At 41.6% G+C, this 18,264-nt stretch overlaps 1 long non-coding RNA gene and 2 pseudogenes across 1 annotated transcript; 2 read left to right on the top strand and 1 right to left on the bottom strand.

Annotated features, from left to right (window-relative positions):
• Positions 1–7,997, top strand: part of LOC108890634 (TRPM8 channel-associated factor homolog) — an 8,703-nt pseudogene extending 706 nt beyond the window's left edge.
• On the bottom strand, positions 6,585–17,785 carry LOC127143750 (uncharacterized). Its single transcript, XR_007815359.1, has 2 exons — positions 17,645–17,785; positions 6,585–6,663 (listed from the first exon to the last, which is right to left on the bottom strand). It is a non-coding gene; the product is annotated as an uncharacterized LOC127143750 (long non-coding RNA).
• On the top strand, positions 10,771–18,264 carry LOC108890657 (TRPM8 channel-associated factor homolog; annotated as a pseudogene).

Genomic DNA, 18,264 nt, shown 5'->3' with positions numbered 1-18,264 from the left:
GTAGTGTTTGGATTGAATGAAAATCTGGAGACTCTGGTACCTTGAAGGCAGCAGATGGTGGACTTCTGAAGTTTCCTTTCATCTCTGACATTTTAATGTTTTAATTTTATTGTTGTAGATGTGTAAAACATTTCAGTTGCCATCAACTCTCTTTCTGTTCTCACATACCTCCATCACCTTCAGAGCATCGATCCTACTCACCATGTCAACTCAGCTCAACCAGTCCTACCATGAAGGAGCCTACGTCTCTTTGGTGAGAGGCTTGAAAGAGCTGGATCTCAATGGTCCCTATGTTCCCTCCAACCTGGTTCTGACTGGAAACCATGCCTTCCCTTTGGCAATGAACAGTCAAGGCCAGGTCCTGATGGCTGCCTCTATCTACGGCCGTGGAAAGATCGTGGTCCTGGCTCATGAAGGCTATCTAGCAACCTTCCCTGCTCTTGTAGAGAATGCTGTCACCTGGCTGAGAGGAGATGGATCCAACAATTCATCTGTGGGAGTCCAGAAGAACCTCAAGACTGTTGCTGATAACCTCAGCAAATCCGGCTTCCAAGCCAAAGTGGTGGGGACCTTTAGTGACAGTCCAGAGGTTGGCGTGTACGTGACGGATGCCTACAGGGTGGGTGAAGACCCGAAGGACCTGGTGGCATTTCTGAAAGCTGGAGGAGGAGTGCTGATAGGGGGGCAGGCATGGCACTGGGCTTCACAGCACCCTAAGAAGAACACAATCCTTGATTTTCCAGGGAACAAGGTGTCTGGTGTGGCAGGGATCTACTTTGTTACAGATTACGGGAAAATAGAGATCCTTCACATCCACCCTCAGATCCCATCCTTCTGGAAGGCTTTAGAGTAAGTGTATACTTCTCCTTCATAAATTTAAGTCTTTTCCTGAAAATTTTCTGAAAATTGCTCCACATTGATCCTTTCTTCTGTTTGTAGAACTACTATTGACAGCTATATTTTCAGCTTTTTCTCTCAGCATTGTTACTAAATGTATTCCAGTGCTTCCTAGAGATGTTTGGCAAGTGGAATATAATATTCTAACCCATAATCCACTGCAGTGGCATGATGCAACATGTTTATACATCTGACTTTAGTAGGTTCAGGAACCAATAACAATTTTTATATTTCATTTAGCAACATTTGACTGGATACTACAAAAAACAGTACCACCCTACAGAGTTTATTAGGTTAAAAGGTTAGTTAAAGTACACTTACTCTGAGCATGAAGATGGACATCCCTTAAGTCTCTTGTCCTACTGCACCCACCTCCTTCGGTGTACCTCCCTCCTCCCTCTATACAGAGTCCGTAAGGATTTCAAGGACGACTTGGAGTTCTTACTTGAGGGGATTTCAGAGTTTGACATCCGGGGTGATTTAGTAGCCTCTGAGATACTGGTCCACGGCCCGCTGGCCTTTCCCATCGGGACCACAGAGGATGGACGGCCATTCCTGGCAGGAACCTACTATGGGAAGGGACGGGTCATTGTAGTGTCACATGAACATCTGCTGCAAAAAAAGGTGGAGTCTGAATTAATTAATGGACATAGAATTTCTTTGAATGCCTTAAAAGTCTGTCTTTGATTAACTACTGTCTCTGTTCTGAAATCACTTCTTTCATTGCAGACTCTAGCTTCATTTTGGAACAATGCCCTTAACTGGTTGGATCAAGACCGGAAGGGGGTTGTTGGTGTAGTGCCAAGGCTCAATGTTTTCGCTATGTCAGGGTTACAATGTGAGAAGACAAAGTTCAGGAAAGACCTGAATGTGTTTGTGTGCACAGCCTACAGTGACAAATATGCAGAGGAAATCCAAGACTTTGTGGCAGAGGGAGGAGGCCTATTGATTGGTGGACATGCCTGGTACTGGGCACAGACACATGGTGGGGAAAACCCACTGACAGAGTTCTCAGGTATGTTAATGTGCCACAAGATTTGGTTTTTGTGGTTCCCATTTCATCCTAAGCAAGATGATAATATAAGTACAGGATGATGTACCCCACATAATGATGAAGACAAATGTTGTAGTGTGATGGTGTTTGCAAAGAGGGGAGTATACAGTTCAGGCTCATGAATCTGCAGCGGAGACAAAAGACATGTAATATTTACCTGAATTGAGGAATTGAGTCAGGCAGTGGAGAACACTGAGGACACCATGAGGGCAAGTTAAGAATGACAGAACAAACAAGGAAGCACACATATATGAGACCAGAGAAACAATGACAAAGAAAAGAGTGGCCTGCTTGGTTCAGAGAAACTGAAACCTGTATTTGTGTTTCAATATGTCTAATATCAGAGTTGATCCAAATGGATCTGAGACTACTCAGTATCCACCTTCTTAATGTGGTATTTCATCTTTGTTAATGTAGAAAATATGCTATTAAATAAGAACTATTAGAAATTTGATTTTGATATTAAATTTAGAGAATTATTTACTGTCTATTGCCCAGTTGGCTACAGAGTCTTTTAGTTTTGAGCTCTGTTGTTACATTGCAGATCTTTTTGGGTACACCTTAATGACAGCATGCAGAATAGCACATCAAACCAGATTTCTTAAAACTGTGTTTCAGGAAACAGAATCCTTAACAAAATGGGCCTGAGCCTGCTGCCTGCAACAATCAGTGAAGGTTCCTACAAGGCCCCTGTGCCCAGCCAGGCCGTGAAAGACACCCTCCACTTCCGTTCTCTTCTTCGCCGTTTTGCTGCTCATGTTATCCAGGGCAAACAACTTACCAAGCGTGAGCAGAAACACCTTCAAAAACTGGGCATGGAGTGTGCCAGTTTCTTGAAGATGAAGGCTCATGACACCTTCAACTACACACAGGTGCTGTCGATCCTCACTGACATATTGAAGAAGACGGGCATGCCACAGGTGGGCAGTGAATGATTTTGTGATCTAATGATAAGTGACATAGACATTGCATGTGCTAGCAGCAGTATCAGTGAGTTGGAGAGTAGTATGTGATTTACAGGGACAAAAATCTTTAGGATTGATTCACTATTGAGCAAGAGCAGTGTAACTGGCGACCATGAAGAGCTGCTGCAATGTAAACAAACAGTGCAATTGTCTATGTCAAAGTATGTCCACTTACAAACTTGTTCCCAGCAATCCTATCCATAATGTTGTCAGATGTTTATAACAATCTGAGCCTGTCAGTGGCAAAAACAAGTGTTGTAGTGAATGTACTTTGATGTGGACAATTGATCATTGGATTGCATTGCAGCAGCTGTTAGCGATGAATGCCATTCTTGCTCAATACTGCACCTGTTCCACAGGTTTGTGTTCTTATTGATCATTTACACCCAAAACACTGGAAAATAAGGCCCAGGTTCAAAAATACCAATCCAGTAAGGCTGTTTTTTATTACAAACTAATTTTCATTGAATTGCGAAACCTATTCATTCATATAATTGTAGATGTGCAGCCTCATCACCAACTCAGGTTTTGTTACTGGGATCTGTTTTATGATAATTCATATGTGCTTTGTTTCAAGGTGAGTGAGAAGAACCCTGTGAAGAGTCCCAAAGACCACCTACTCCTCAGTTTGGGGACAGCCTTGTATAATGTTTCCCCAGATCCTGATGCTCTCCTGCCCTACCTCTTCAAGCACAATCCCATACCCTTTGTCTACAACCAAAGGATAAAGATCAATATCAACACAGCAGGTCAGACCTTGTTGTTGTGAACACAACAAACCTTCAATTAACAGACCTGTCATTTGTCTCAGTGCAGTTTAATAGATCGCAGTATATGCAGTATTACAGTGAGTTAAGACATGAGTCCTGTTTTTTATGCACCTCTGAGTAACAGTTGTTGTTCTGTGTGTGTCAGATGCGAAGGAGTGGCTTAGTACAGGTTTGTACCTTTCTCCTGGTATGAAGACTGAAATGATCTTACCAGCAGAGATCGTCAACAAGAGATGGAAAGTACGGTACACAAATTTAAATAACACTGAATTCACATTATTTTTGGTCTAGCCACTCAGGCTAGAAAGTCAAGTCCATTTTGTCCACATAGCCCACAGTTATGTCTTGTCTTGTGCATTTCTTATTCTGCATGCCCTGCACCTCCTGAAATAAAACTGTGGATACTACATTAAAGTTCTTAGTCTGAGCTTTAATTTTAGTGGGTTTCCACCAGTATTCCATCAAATTGAAGTAAAACAAACCTTTTGCAGAATGATAATGGTCGCAGCCCATGGTTATGCGAGACTAACATTGACATGAACCAACTCAAACTAAAGCAAAGACTAGGCACTCTAGTATGGTATCCATTGTTTTATTTCATGCAAAGCCTGAAGAACAAAAATCAACCCTTTCACATTGCACTGCCATTGTTGAGGTAACCAAGACCTTTTCAGCCTTAGTAATAACACATTTTCTTTTTTCTCAGATTCAGATAGGCTGTCAAACAGACTACCTGGATGCTGAAGAGTTGAAGAGAGCTCCAAGTGTTCATGCAAGTTTCCCTATTACTGCAATGAAGATGCAGGTGGGGAACCTGTGGGGTGGACTCATCTACCTGGTGGCTCCTCCTGACGTAAAGGTGGAGGGGGCAGAGATCATAGTGCAGAAAGCTGTGCTTGCTCCTTATTACAAGTCTGGTGAGTGTGTGTGACTATCTGCTCATGCTCCTCAAATGAATGTGTGGTGGATTCATACCCGTTCCTCTTGAGTACCTTGGCAGCATTTGGGCTCACATGTTTGACAGTATGTATCGTTTACGTGTGTCATTTTGGGCTGTGCATGGATGTGGAAAGTATAATTTAATGAATTTCTTTGATCATTACTGGTACAAAGTTGTTCTATTTGTGACACATTTGCAATACCTAAATTAGCAAGACCTAACAAACATGCAGTTAATCTGGGGATACTGGGGACTTGGGCATCTTGGGCCATCACTCTAACCCTAGTACAATAATTACATCCATAAGCACTTTGAAATGTGTTCATGAAACCCACTGGTAAAGAGAAACATGCAGTTTTTAGCATGAAGAAGGCCTACAATGGGTCTACTGGAGAATCATTCCAATAATTCAAAGCTCTGTTTTAATTTGCCCCCAACACCCACCCCTTGGTTCACTCCAGGTGTGACAACAGCAGCTGATTGGTCCTCGCTGCGCACCGCTCCCTCGCCCTGGGCAGAGTTGGAGTTTGACAACATCGTCCTGACTGTACCATCGGATATTGTCCGGGACCTGGAGCGCCCTGATGAGGTGGCGGACCTTTGGAACGGCATCATGAAGGGTGTTGCAGATCTGGCAGTCATACCACGCAAATTCACTCGCAAAGAACGCATTGTAGCAGACGTGCAGATTTCTGTTGGTAAATGTGTTTTCCTGTAAAAGAAGAAGGAGAATGTTGCTGGCAATGTTTTAACCTTTAAAATTGTCCAACGTACTATAATATAGGAGGCCAGGGGCCAGGATTGATGATGTTTTTAATGTAAGGTGTGTTTTCTCACTGTCTCTTGTCTAAATGATTCTGTACCTCTCCAACAATCGTGGTTGGAGGTTGAAAGGTATTGCCATAACTAACACTAACAGAAATGTACAGATACATTGCTCCAACACTATTTGTGTTACTAATTTCTCTCCATCCAGGTTGGATGCATGCAGGCTATCCTATCATGATCCAATGGCCTTCAGCATCTGAGCTGGTCAAACCAGGTGATGCCAGGACCGAAGGATTGTGGGGAGAAACTCATGAACTGGGACACAACCAACAGAGAGACTGCTGGGAGTTTCGACCACACACCACGGAGGCCACATGCAACCTGTGGTCTGTGTATGTGCATGAAGAGGTGCTGGGGGTCAACAGGGCACAGGTGGAGTATATTCATTTTAATTTGTACAGATGATCAAGGACAAGCAAAGCCAAATCTCTAAGTTTGTAATAATGCATCAGCTAATTATACTTAACTTATCAATAAAAAACACAGTATTTACCCTTTCACACACTGTCATCACAATGTTTCCTGTTGGTTAACATTATACTATGATGAGTGTAATGTCTTGAATACAGGCTCATCCATCTATGACCCCAACAAGTCGGAGGACTACTGTAGAGAAGTATGTGAAAGGTGGCAAGAACCTCAGCGACTGGACGGTGTGGGTGGCCCTGGAGACATACCTGCAGGTGAGAGAGGATTACTGTATATTAAAGTCTATAGAGAAAAATGCTTGAGTCACACTGGAGTCTGCATTTTCTACACAGGCAAAGTAGTAAAAGTAAGACAGTCTGTAGCCTGCTGCTATAAAGCTTTGTTATGTGCAAGCTACGAGTGTGCAAAGGGGCTTTTACACTTAACTTGTTCTCCCATGCAGAGTTCTTGGAAACCAATTAAAACATTCTGTGATGAAGCAACAAGAAACCAGAAAAGTGTCTTGAAAAAAATAAATAAATAAATAAAACATGGGTGAATCCTGTGCTTGTCAGTCCTATAGACATGTGTTCAGTTGCACCTGAGTCCTGGTATGACCAGTTCACCTTCAAACATATCCATCTTGAAATGAAAACTCAAAAATTTGGGTGGTGCAAAACCACTCACCTGTTTCCTTCCATGTAGCTCCAGGAGAAGTTCGGCTGGGATGCCTTTAAGAAGGTTTTTGCTGCCTACCACGAGATGAGCAACTTTCCCAGTGACAAAAAAGGAAAGATGAACCTGTACGCTGAGACTTTCTCCCAGACTGTGAAGGATGAACCTGGCTGGATTCTTTAAGGCCTGGGGCTGGCCCATTGCAACAACCACTGAGGAGAAACTCTCCAACCTGCCTCCCTGGTGTGACCACCCCATGGTCCAGTATAAGTGAACTTTAGTCAGGGAGATTGGTGTTAGTTGATGATCTGTATTATCTCTATAACTGGGTTGATTTATGATTTAAGGGGTGATTTCAAATAACAATGAAATAAGGTGATTGGCTGAATGTTAATCAAATAATATGTATTATATCTGACTTGGTTACACACCATATATAGATGTTTAAGTATGTTAAGAGTTACTGAGCATTTGAGTCAAATAAACTTGATTCTGTTTGAATGTGTTCAGCAAACATTACATGTTTTCACAGTAACCGTTCAGGAAACACATATCTTGTAAGTTGTAGATGTTGAAATGGTGAGATGGTGAAAGTCATAGCTCCAAGGAAAGTTGGGTCAAGGAAAGTGCAGTATGGGTCTTTTCCTTTCAGTGTGCTAACTCACTGATTTAAGAATGCAACAATTTGCACACTGAATAACAAAGTTTTAAACTGGGACTTCCAGGTAAACTATGAGAGAGAGAAGAAATAGTTCAGAATCAACTCTCTTACTGTTCAGTTTTGTCAGAGCTCCTATACAGGCCGTGGTACACAGAGAAAATGGAAAATGGTATATCCATTGTTGTGTATTCACAAACTCAGGGTGTGTTTATCATGCATGTTTGAAGATGGCTAACTTGTGGTTATTATCCATAAGAAACTTCTACTGTTCAGTTCTCAAGTGGTTCATTATTTGCATGTTTTAAGAATCTCTCATTGCATACCCACATATCCCACATAGTATAGATCGTTTGTTGGACCCACATGAGCGTGTCATAAAAGCGTCGCCATGGTAACAGCAATAAACACCCAGTTCAGATTGTGGAACGGTCTTGTACCGGAGGTTCGTCGTCTTTGTAACATTAATAAGGAACGCACCTAATAATGGAACGGTCTCTGTTTGGGCAGGTTTAGCTATTAAAACTACTTGGTTAGATTTAGGACAAGATCGTGTTTCTGGCTCAAATTGCTTGTGAAAGAAACAACAGTAGCTATTGGATTCAAACAGAACCCGAACTCAATCCTGTGTGAAAGTTTCTGTTTGATTAACAAGCTGTTGTACAAACGACATGTATGGTCGTCTATTTTGAAGATAAGTCCCAATATGAGGCTGTTATCAACAATTGTAGTTCTTATGGAAAATAGAAGAACCTGACTTTCTTTACTGCTGTGCTTCACAATAAAATATTCAAAAAGATCACCCTAAGTAGTGAGAGGACAATGCTTATTTGGGACAATTTTACCTGTATTATTGCATTGTTATTTGTTAATGCACCTTTTCCTTTTTCTGATGCCACCCAACTACACGAGAAGAATCAGCTTCAAGTAATGTGAGTAGTGGCAGACGCATACAGCAAGTAATGTTTAAATATTTTGAGAGTTACTAACAGCTGTAGTCAAACTTGATTCTAGTTGAGCATCTTAAAATTTAACCATCATTAAATGTCTACAACACAGTTATAATAAAAACATAATTAGACGATGTGAAAATCATATGTACAAGGAAACGGTTTTCTTCTGAGAATGCAGTGTGGGTTTCATTTCCTTCTTGTGTTCAGTTTGCACATTGAAAGGCAAAGCTCTCTACTGGTCCTGCCAGGTAAACTATGAGATTGAAGAAATAGTTCAGAACCAACTCTCTGCTGTCCCTTAATACACAGCTTGTGTTCATGTTCAGACTTTGTGGCAGAGGGCGGAGGCCTTCGGATAAGTGGGCACTGATGGATTTCTCAAGAATCCACCACAACATAAACTTGATTGATTCTGTTTGAACGTGTGCTTGTAGCCACCCCTAACTGGAAAGCAGGTAAGGTTTAGCACCGTGGTTCATTGCCTCCTTTGATACTGATTCCACCCGGATGCATGAGAAGAATTAGTGTGAAGAGCAGTGGCAGACACATACAGCCGGTAGTGTTGTTTGTTTTAAAGAATAATGAGTTACTGAGAGCTGAAATCAACCTTCATTTACTTGACTTAAATTCCAGTAGTAATGCACAAAAACACAGTAATGGTTCAGTAAATAAACAACTCATAAATTTAAGATGCAAATATATTATTTATTTGTCACTGTCCCTTTTCTTAGAAACTTAAACCACAATGTATGATGTAAGCATGGTTAACATATCTACATGTGATGATGCACTGGACACTTATTAGGCAAGAAGCATGCAAACACAACCCCATATATGATGACATCCACAGTGCTAAATTAAAAACACATTTACAATTTAATATACTGCAGCAATTTGTGTTTATTACAATAATAATCTTGTGTGTGTGTTTTTGAGTTTTAGGAGTGAAAGAGTGGATCAGTACAGTTCTCTACCTCTACCCCTCGGCTGTCAAACTGACTGACTGACTGAAGACAGCACCATGTGTTCATGGAATGATTTCCTGTAACCTCACATGATGATGCAAGTTTAGCACATTAAATTTATTACGTTACACTTACTCCTCAGCCTCCTTTCACTGGAAAATTAAACCACAAGATCCTAAATGTGATGTGACAATTGCACATCCATTTTCTTCTTTAATTCTGAAGAATTTATGGTGTAACAAGTACAAACTGATTCCCACACTGTCCACTGTTCATGGAACAAACAGTACCCACATGAGATGGAGATGGAGACTGTTCATTATAATCAGTATAATCAATCCCCTTCTTCTTCCCCAACTATCACCAACTTTTTGTTTTTTTCTCCAACAACAAATGTACTTCTTATTGAAAATAGAAGAACCAAACTTTCTCTACAGCTGTGCTTCACAATAAAATAGTGTCCCTTTGAGAGAACAGTGCTTATTTGAGACAACTTTCACCTGTGTTATTGCAGAATTAATCTCTGTTAATGCAGCTTTTCCTCTGTGGCAGCATTTCCTTGTAGCCACTGCGTCAGAAAGCAGGTGGGTCTACAGGCTTAACACCATGGTTCATTGTCTCCTTTGTTATTGGTGCTGCCCAACTATGTGAGAAGAATTAGCATGAATGCATTTGCTACTACTCACCAGCTAATGTTTAAGTATATTGAGAGTTACTGAAAGCTGGAATCAAACTTGATTCTGTTTGAATATGTTGAAATTCAACAAATATTAAATGTTTTCAACACAGTTGTAATAATAATGTACAAAAACACAGTAATGATTCAGTAAATAAACATCTTTTAGATGCTGATATAGGTTGTTTATTTCTCACGGCCCACTTTCTTAGAAACTTAAACCACAATGTTTTTCAGAACATTTACAGCTATACTCACCTTTCCTTCACTAGTGTGGTTTACTGAGGTAAGAGGTGGTTTCCACACTGTCTGCTGTCCCTTAATATACACATTGTGTTCATGTTCAGACACACTCCAGAGGGAGGAGGCCTGCTGCTGATTGGTGAGTAAAACTCCCTGACAGATTTCTCAGGTATGATAACGCACCACATTTTATTTATATTGCTCCTAGTTCAACCGCAGCAAGATGATAACACAGGTGCTGGATGATGTATGCATGCTGAGCATGTCTATGTGTGATGTTAAACTGGAAACTTAGCCAGACAACTAGCATGCAAACACAACCCCATATAATGACGTCCACACTGCTAAATGCAAAACACATTTGCTAATTGAATATACTGCAGCAATTTGTGTGTATTACTTATTGTCTGTTACTGATAAACCCATACCACCTGCCTACATGCCAGGAAGTAGTGTGAAAATATGTGAGAGTTGGCAGTCACATAGATCGCACAGTTCACGTTATAAACTGATGATTGTTCTGTTTCATAATAAGGGAAGGACGTTCAAAATAAGTCTAGTAAAGTGTTCCTCTTTATTTTATTTATTGTAATCCCTAATATTCTGAGAAAATATTGGTGTTCTAACTGTTGCTGCTCTGTGGGGTAATGGCTGACGCTGATCTCATCCTTCTGGTGAAATGTTTTTCACTCCTTATTGGGCTATACTCACTGAAGTCCCTCCTCTTATTCTCAACCTTTTAAATTGTCCCTCTTGTCTGTTTCTCTCCCACAGTCTTGCTTTCATCCCATCAGATAGTTCTGGGTAGAAAACAGCTGTTCAGGTAAAAATTGCTTTTTCCTTGTCTGTAGTGTTTGGATTGAAAGAAAACCTGGAGACTCTGGTACCTTGAAGGCAACAGACGGAGAGCTGCTGAAGTTTCATTTCATCTCTGACATTTTAATGTTTTTACTTTATTGTTGTAGATGTGTGAAACATTTTAAGTGCTGTCAACTCTCTTTTTGTTCTCACAGGACATACCTCCATCTATCTACAACTATTTAACATCACTCATTTAAGCAACTTACCTCTACAGACGTAGACTTTTCCTGTGCCCTCCACCCTCTTCATCCAACCTTCAGAGCATCGATCGTACTCACCATGTCAACTCAGCGCACCCAGTCCTACTATGAAGAGGCCTACGTCTCTCTGATGAGAGGTTTAAAAGAGCTGGATATAAATTGTTCCAGTGTTCCCTGTGACCTGGTTCTGAGTGGAGACCATGCCTTTCCTTTGGCAATGAACAGCCATGGCCAGGTCCTGATGGCTGCCTCTATCTACGGCCGTGGAAAGATTGTGGTCCTGGCTCATGAGACCTATCTGTCGACCCTCCCTGCTCTCGTAGAGAATGCTGTCACCTGGCTGAGAGGAAATGGATCTGACAACCTGTCTGTGGGGGTCCAAAAGGACCTCAAGGCAGTTGCTACGAACCTCAGCAAATCCAGCTTCCAGGTCGAAGTGGTGGGGACCTTTAGTGACAATCCAGAGGTTGGCGTGTACGTGACAGATGCCTACAATGTGGGTGAAGACCCGAAGGACCTGGTGGCATTTCTGAAAGCTGGAGGAGGAGTGCTGATAGGGGGGCAGGCGTGGCACTGGGCTTCAGAGCACCCAAAGAAGAACACAATCCTTGATTTTCCAGGGAACAAGGTGTCTGGTGTGGCAGGGATCTACTTTTTTACAGATTACGGGAAAATAGAGATCCTGCATGTCCACCCTCAGATCCCATCCTCCTGGAAGGCTTTAAAGTAAGTATATACTTCTTCATTTTAAATTTGGACTTTACTGTCAATCTGAAAACTGCTCCACATGTCTGTCTGCCCTGAAAACTTTATTAAGTTAAAAGGTTAATTAAAGTACAGTGATTCTGGGTATGAAGTTAAACATAGTCTCTTGACCTACTCCACCCACCTCTTTCCTCCCTCTATACAGAGTCCGTAAGAATTTTAAGGATGACTTGGAGTTCTTACTTGAGGGGGTTTCAGAGTTTGATATCCGGGGTGATGCAGTAGCCTCTGAGATACTGGTCCACGGCCCGCTGGCCTTTCCCATCGGGACCACAGAGGATGGACGGCCGTTCCTGGCAGGGACCTACTATGGGAAGGGACGGGTCATTGTGGTGTCACATGAAGCTTTTCTGCAAAAAGAGGTAGAGTCTACAGTCATTAACAGACCTGGAATTTCTTTAAGTCTTTCCTTGATTAACTACTTTCTCTGTTCTGAAATCACTTCTTTCATTGCAGACTCTGGCTTCATTTTGGAACAATGCCCTTAACTGGTTGGATCAAGACCGGAAGGGGGTTGTTGGTGTAGTGCCAAACCTGGACGTTTTCCCTATGTCAGGGTTACAGTGTGAGAAGACAGAGTTCAGGAAAGACCTGAGTGTGTTTGTGTGCACAGCCTACAGTGATGAACATCTGGAGGAAATCCAAGACTTTGTGGCAGAGGGAGGAGGCCTGGTGATTGGTGGGCATGCCTGGTACTGGGCCCATAATCACAGTGGGCAAAACTCGATGGCAGATTTCTCAGGTATGTTGATGCACCACAAGACTTTTATTCTATGGTTCCCATTTCATCCCAAGGTAGACGATAATGCAGGCGTAGGATGATGTGTGTATGGTTGAGTGTGATTTCATGACATCATTGATATCTCAAGGCACTTTTCATGTAGAGCAGGTCTAGACGATACTCTTTAGATTATCATAATTACAGAGAGTAGGGACAGGAGAACATAGCATAATGCAGATTTCATGTAAAAATGTGAAGTGGTATCAGTAATACAAAAGAGGTAATAATAGTAATGACAATTAAAGTCATAATTGTAATAGTAGTAATAATACAAGAAGCGGAACTACTAATTAAAAAAAAAAAACAACATGTGGAGACTTTTCATCACAGATCAGACTCTACAGCTCCAGAGGCAGAAATACCTGCAGAAAGAGACAGAAGAGAGAGAGAGACAGAACAGCACAAAACTACGGGAAAGGGGAGATATTTAGTTTGTAACATGTATTTATGGGATATGAATCCATACTGAGAGAGAGGGAGAGAGGGAGAGAGAAGTGTCATGTGCCTCAGTGCATCATGGGAAATCTACCGGCAATCTAGGCCTATAGTAGCATAAGTAAGGGATGGGTCACGCAAGCCTGAGCCAACCATAACTATAAGCTTTATCAAAAAGGAAGGTTTTAAGCTGACTCTTAAAGGTCCAGAGGGTGTCTGCCTCCCAGACCCAGACTGGGAGAAGGTTCCACAGTAGAGGAGCCTGATAACTGAAGGCTCTGCCTTAATGTCCCTAAGGCATGCCTGAAGTTTGGCTAACTGATTGATTTCATTAGGCTTCAATGACAAATATAGTTGTGTATCATCTGCATAGCAATGGAAGTTTATGGAGTGATTCCTGTCTCAGGCAACAAGCAAACATAACCACACATTTCTTTAGACTGCCTTTCCCATAATCTTTGAGGCTCACTCCAGGTTTTAATGGATCTTTGTTTGAATTCATTGTGTGTTTGACTATGTGTTGTATTGCATCTATTTGTTTCTTTGTACATTATTTAAAATGTATATTGTTGTAAAGTACTTTAACTTTAACCTGTTTTTTTTTTTAAAAGTACTATATAAATAAGGTTTTTCTTACCTTTTGGGCATGGCTGCTTGGTAATTGACAGCATGCAGAATAGCACATCAAACCAGATTTCTTAAAACTGTGTTTCAGGAAACAGAATCCTTAACAAAATGGGCCTGAGCCTGCTGCCTGCAACAATCAGTGAAGGTTCCTACAAGGCCCCTGTGCCCAGCCAGGCCGTGAAAGACACCCTCCACTTCCGTTCTCTTCTTCGCCGTTTTGCTGCTCATGTTATCCAGGGCAAAGAACTTACCAAGCATGAGGAGGAACACCTTCGAAAACTGGGCATGGAGTGTGCCAGTTTCTTGAAGATGAAGGCTTATGACACCTTCAACTACACACAGGTGCTGTCGATCCTCACTGACATATTGAAGAAGACGGGCATGCCACAGGTGGGCAGTGAATGATTTTATGATCTAATGATAAGTGACATAGACATTGCATGTGCTAGCAGCAGTATCAGTGAGTTGGAGAGTAGTATGTGATTTACAGGGACAAAAATCTTTGGGATTGATTCACTATTGAGCAAGAGCAGTGTAACTGCGACATGAAGAGCTGCTGCAATGTAAACAAACAGTGTATTGTCTATGTCAAGTATTCACTTAAAAGTGTTTTAGTGAATGTACTTTGATGTGACAATTGATCATTGATTGCATTGCAGCAGCTTTACGATGATCATTTTCATATGACTGTTCACAGTTTGTTTATTGATCATTACAAAACTGAAAAGCCCAGGTTCAAAAATACCAATCCAGTAAGGCTGTTTTTTATTACAAACTCATTTTCATTGAATTGCGAAACCTATTCATTCATATAATTGTAGATGTGCAGCCTCATCACCAACTCAGGTTTTGTTACTGGGATCTGTTTTATGATAATTCATATGTGCTTTGTTTCAAGGTGAGTGAGAAGAACCCTGTGAAGAGTCCCAAAGACCACCTACTCCTCAGTTTGGGGACAGCCTTGTATAATGTTTCCCCAGATCCTGATGCTCTCCTGCCCTACCTCTTCAAGCACAATCCCATACCCTTTGTTTACAACCAAAGGATAAAGATCAATATCAACACAGCAGGTCAGACCTTGTTGTTGTGAACACAACGAACCTTCAATTAACAGACCTGTCATTTGTCTCAGTGCAGTTTAATAGATCGCAGTATATGCAGTATTACAGTGAGTTAAGACAAGGGTCCTGTTTTATATGCACCCCTGAGTAACAGTTGTTGTTCTGTGTGTGTCAGATGTGAAGGAGTGGCTTAGTACAGGTTTGTACCTTTCTCCTGGTATGAAGACTGAAATGATCTTACCAGCAGAGATCGTCAACAAGAGATGGAAGGTTCGGTACACAAATTTAAATAACACTGAATTCACATTATTTTTGGTCTAGCCACTCAGACTAGAAAGTCAAGTCCATTTTGTCCACATAGCCCACAGTTATGTCTTGTCTTGTGCATTTCTTATTCTGCATGCCCTGCACCTCCTGAAATAAAACTGTGGATACTACATTAAAGTTCTTAGTCTGAGCTTTAATTTTAGTGGGTTTCCACCAGTATTCCACCAAATTGGACCTTTTGCAGAATGATAATGGTCGCAGCCCATGGTTATGCGAGACTAACATTGACATGAACCAACTCAAACTAAAGCAAAGACTAGGCACTCTAGTATGGTATCCATTGTTTTATTTCACACAAAGCCTGAAGAATAAAAATCAACCCTTTCACATTGCACTGCCATTTTTGAGGTCACCAAGACCTTTTCAGCCTTAGTAATAACACATTTTCTTTTTTCTCAGATTCAGATAGGCTGTCAAACAGACTACCTGGATGCTGAAGAGTTGAAGAGAGCTCCAAGTGTTCATGCAAGTTTCCCTATTACTGCAATGAAGATGCAGGTGGGGAACCTGTGGGGTGGACTCATCTACCTGGTGGCTCCTCCTGACGTAAAGGTGGAGGGGGCAGAGATCATAGTGCAGATTGCTATGCCTGCTCCTTATTACAAGTCTGGTGAGTGTGTGTGACTATCTGCTCATGCTCCTCAAATGAATGTGTGGTGGATTCATACCCGGTCCTCTTGAGTACCTTGGCAGCCTTTGGGCTCACGTGTTTGACAGTACGTATAGTTTACGTGTGTCATTTTGGGCTGTGCATGGATGTGGAAAGTATAATTTAATGAATTTCTTTGATCATTACTGGTACAAGGTTGTTCTATTTTGACACATTGCAATACCTAAATTAGCAAGACCTAACAAACATGCAGTTAATCTGGGGATACCGGGGACTTGGGCATCTTGGGCCATCACTCTAACCCTAGTACAATAATTACATCCATAATCCCTTTGCAATGTGTTCATGAAACCCACTGGTAAAGAGAAACATGTAGTTTTTAGCATGAAGAAGGCCTACAATGGGTCTACTGGAGAATCATTCCAATAATTCAAAGCTCTGTTTTGATTTGCCCCCAACACCCACCCCTTGGTTCACTCCAGGTGTGACAACAGCAGCTGATTGGTCCTCGCTGCGCACCGCTCCCTCGCCCTGGGCAGAGTTGGAGTTTGACAACATCGTCCTGACTGTACCATCGGATGTCGTCCAGGACCTGGAGCGCCCTGATGAGGTGGCGGACCTTTGGAATGGCATCATGAAGGGTGTTGCAGATCTGGCAGTCATACCACGCAAATTCACTCGCAAAGAACGCATTGTAGCAGATGTGCAGATTTCTGCTGGTAAATGTGTTTTCCAGGAAAAGAACCTTTAATATTGTCCAAAGTAGTATAATATTGAAGGCTAACTAGGTTTACTAAATTCTCTCCATCCAGGTTGGATGCATTCAGGCTATCCTATCATGATGCACTCATCTATAGCAGCTGAGCTGGTCAAACCAGGCGATGCCAGGATCAAAGGATTGTGGGGAGAAACTCACGAACTTGGACACAACCAACAGAGAGACTGCTGGGAGTTTCGACCACACACCACGGAGGCCACATGCAACCTGTGGTCTGTGTATGTGCATGAAGAGGTGCTGGGGGTCAACAGGGCACAGGTGGAGTATATCCATTTTAATTTGTACAGATGATCAAGGACAAGCAAAGCCAAATCTCTAAGTTTGTAATAATGCATCAGCTAATTATACTTAACTTAACTTATCAATAAAAAACACAGTATTTACCCTTTCACACACTGTCATCACAATGTTTCCTGTTGGTTAACATTATACTAGGATGAGTGTAATGTCTTGAATACAGGCTCATCCATCTATGACCCCAACAAGTCGGAGGACTACTGTAGAGAAGTATGTGAAAGGTGGCAAGAACCTCAGTGACTGGACTGGTGTGGGTGGCCCTGGAGACATACCTGCAGGTGAGAGAGGATTACTGTATATTAAAGTCTATAGAGAAAAATGCTTGAGTCACACTGGAGTCTGCATTTGCTACACAGGCAAAGTAATAAAAGTAAGACAGTCTGTAGCCTGCTGCTATAAAGCTTTGTTATGTGTGCAAGCTATGAGTGTGCAAAGGGGCTTTTACACTTAACTTGTTCTCCCATGCAGAGTTCTTGGAAACCAATTAAAACATTCTGTGATGAAGCAACAAGAAACCAGAAAAGTGTCTTGAAAAAAATAAATAAATAATAAAACATGGGTGAATCCTGTGCTTGTCAGTCCTATAGACGTGTGTTCAGTTGCACCTGAGTCCTGGTATGACCAGTCCACCTTCAAACATATCCATCTTGAAATGAAAACTCAAAAATTTGGGTGGTGCAAAACCACTCACCACAAAACTTCAGAGCCTATGCACTGACACAAGAGGTGAAACATTCTGCCAATTCACATTTTCCTTTGTTTCCTTCCATGTAGCTCCAGGAGAAGTTCGGCTGGGATGCCTTTAAGAAGGTTTTTGCTGCCTACCACGAGATGAGCAACTTTCCCAGTGACAACCAAGGAAAGATGAACCTGTACGCTGAGACTTTCTCCCAGACTGTGGGGATGAACCTGGCTGGATTCTTTAAGGCCTGGGGCTGGCCCATTGCAACAACCACTGAGGAGAAACTCTCCAACCTGCCTCCCTGGTGTGACCACCCCATGGTCCAGTATAACTGAACCTCAGTCTGCTGCTGATTAAAGTGCAGGGAGATTGGTGTTAGTTGATAATCAGTAATTAACTATCTGTGTGTGGTTTGATTTTTGTTATTGAAAATGCATTCATGTGGCATTGATCTACTGTTAAATGTTAAGCATGGAGATAACTGAAGAAAAGTTAAAAGAATTTAATACTGAGCTAATGGTCTACAACAGTGTAATCATTCAGTTTACAACCTGGACATTGTGCAGTAAAAAAATGTACAAATAACAACTGTCTGCACTGTTGATGTAGCTTTCACATCGTTCTGGTGGCACTGGATGCTGAAATAGACTTTTAATTGAACTGCATCACTCTAAAGCAAGAAATCTGTCAAATATTTTTCCAAATGATCATTTAGTCTGTTCTTACTGTGTTTTTGACATGAGCAATTCTCACTGATCATGCCTGTTTGCTTCTGTATCAGTTAAATAAAGCATACATCAGTAGTCAA

Source organism: Lates calcarifer, linkage group LG21, assembly GCF_001640805.2.
Source record: "Lates calcarifer isolate ASB-BC8 linkage group LG21, TLL_Latcal_v3, whole genome shotgun sequence".
Taxonomy (NCBI): domain Eukaryota; kingdom Metazoa; phylum Chordata; class Actinopteri; family Centropomidae; genus Lates; species Lates calcarifer.
This window is presented reverse-complemented; position numbering and strand designations above follow the sequence as displayed.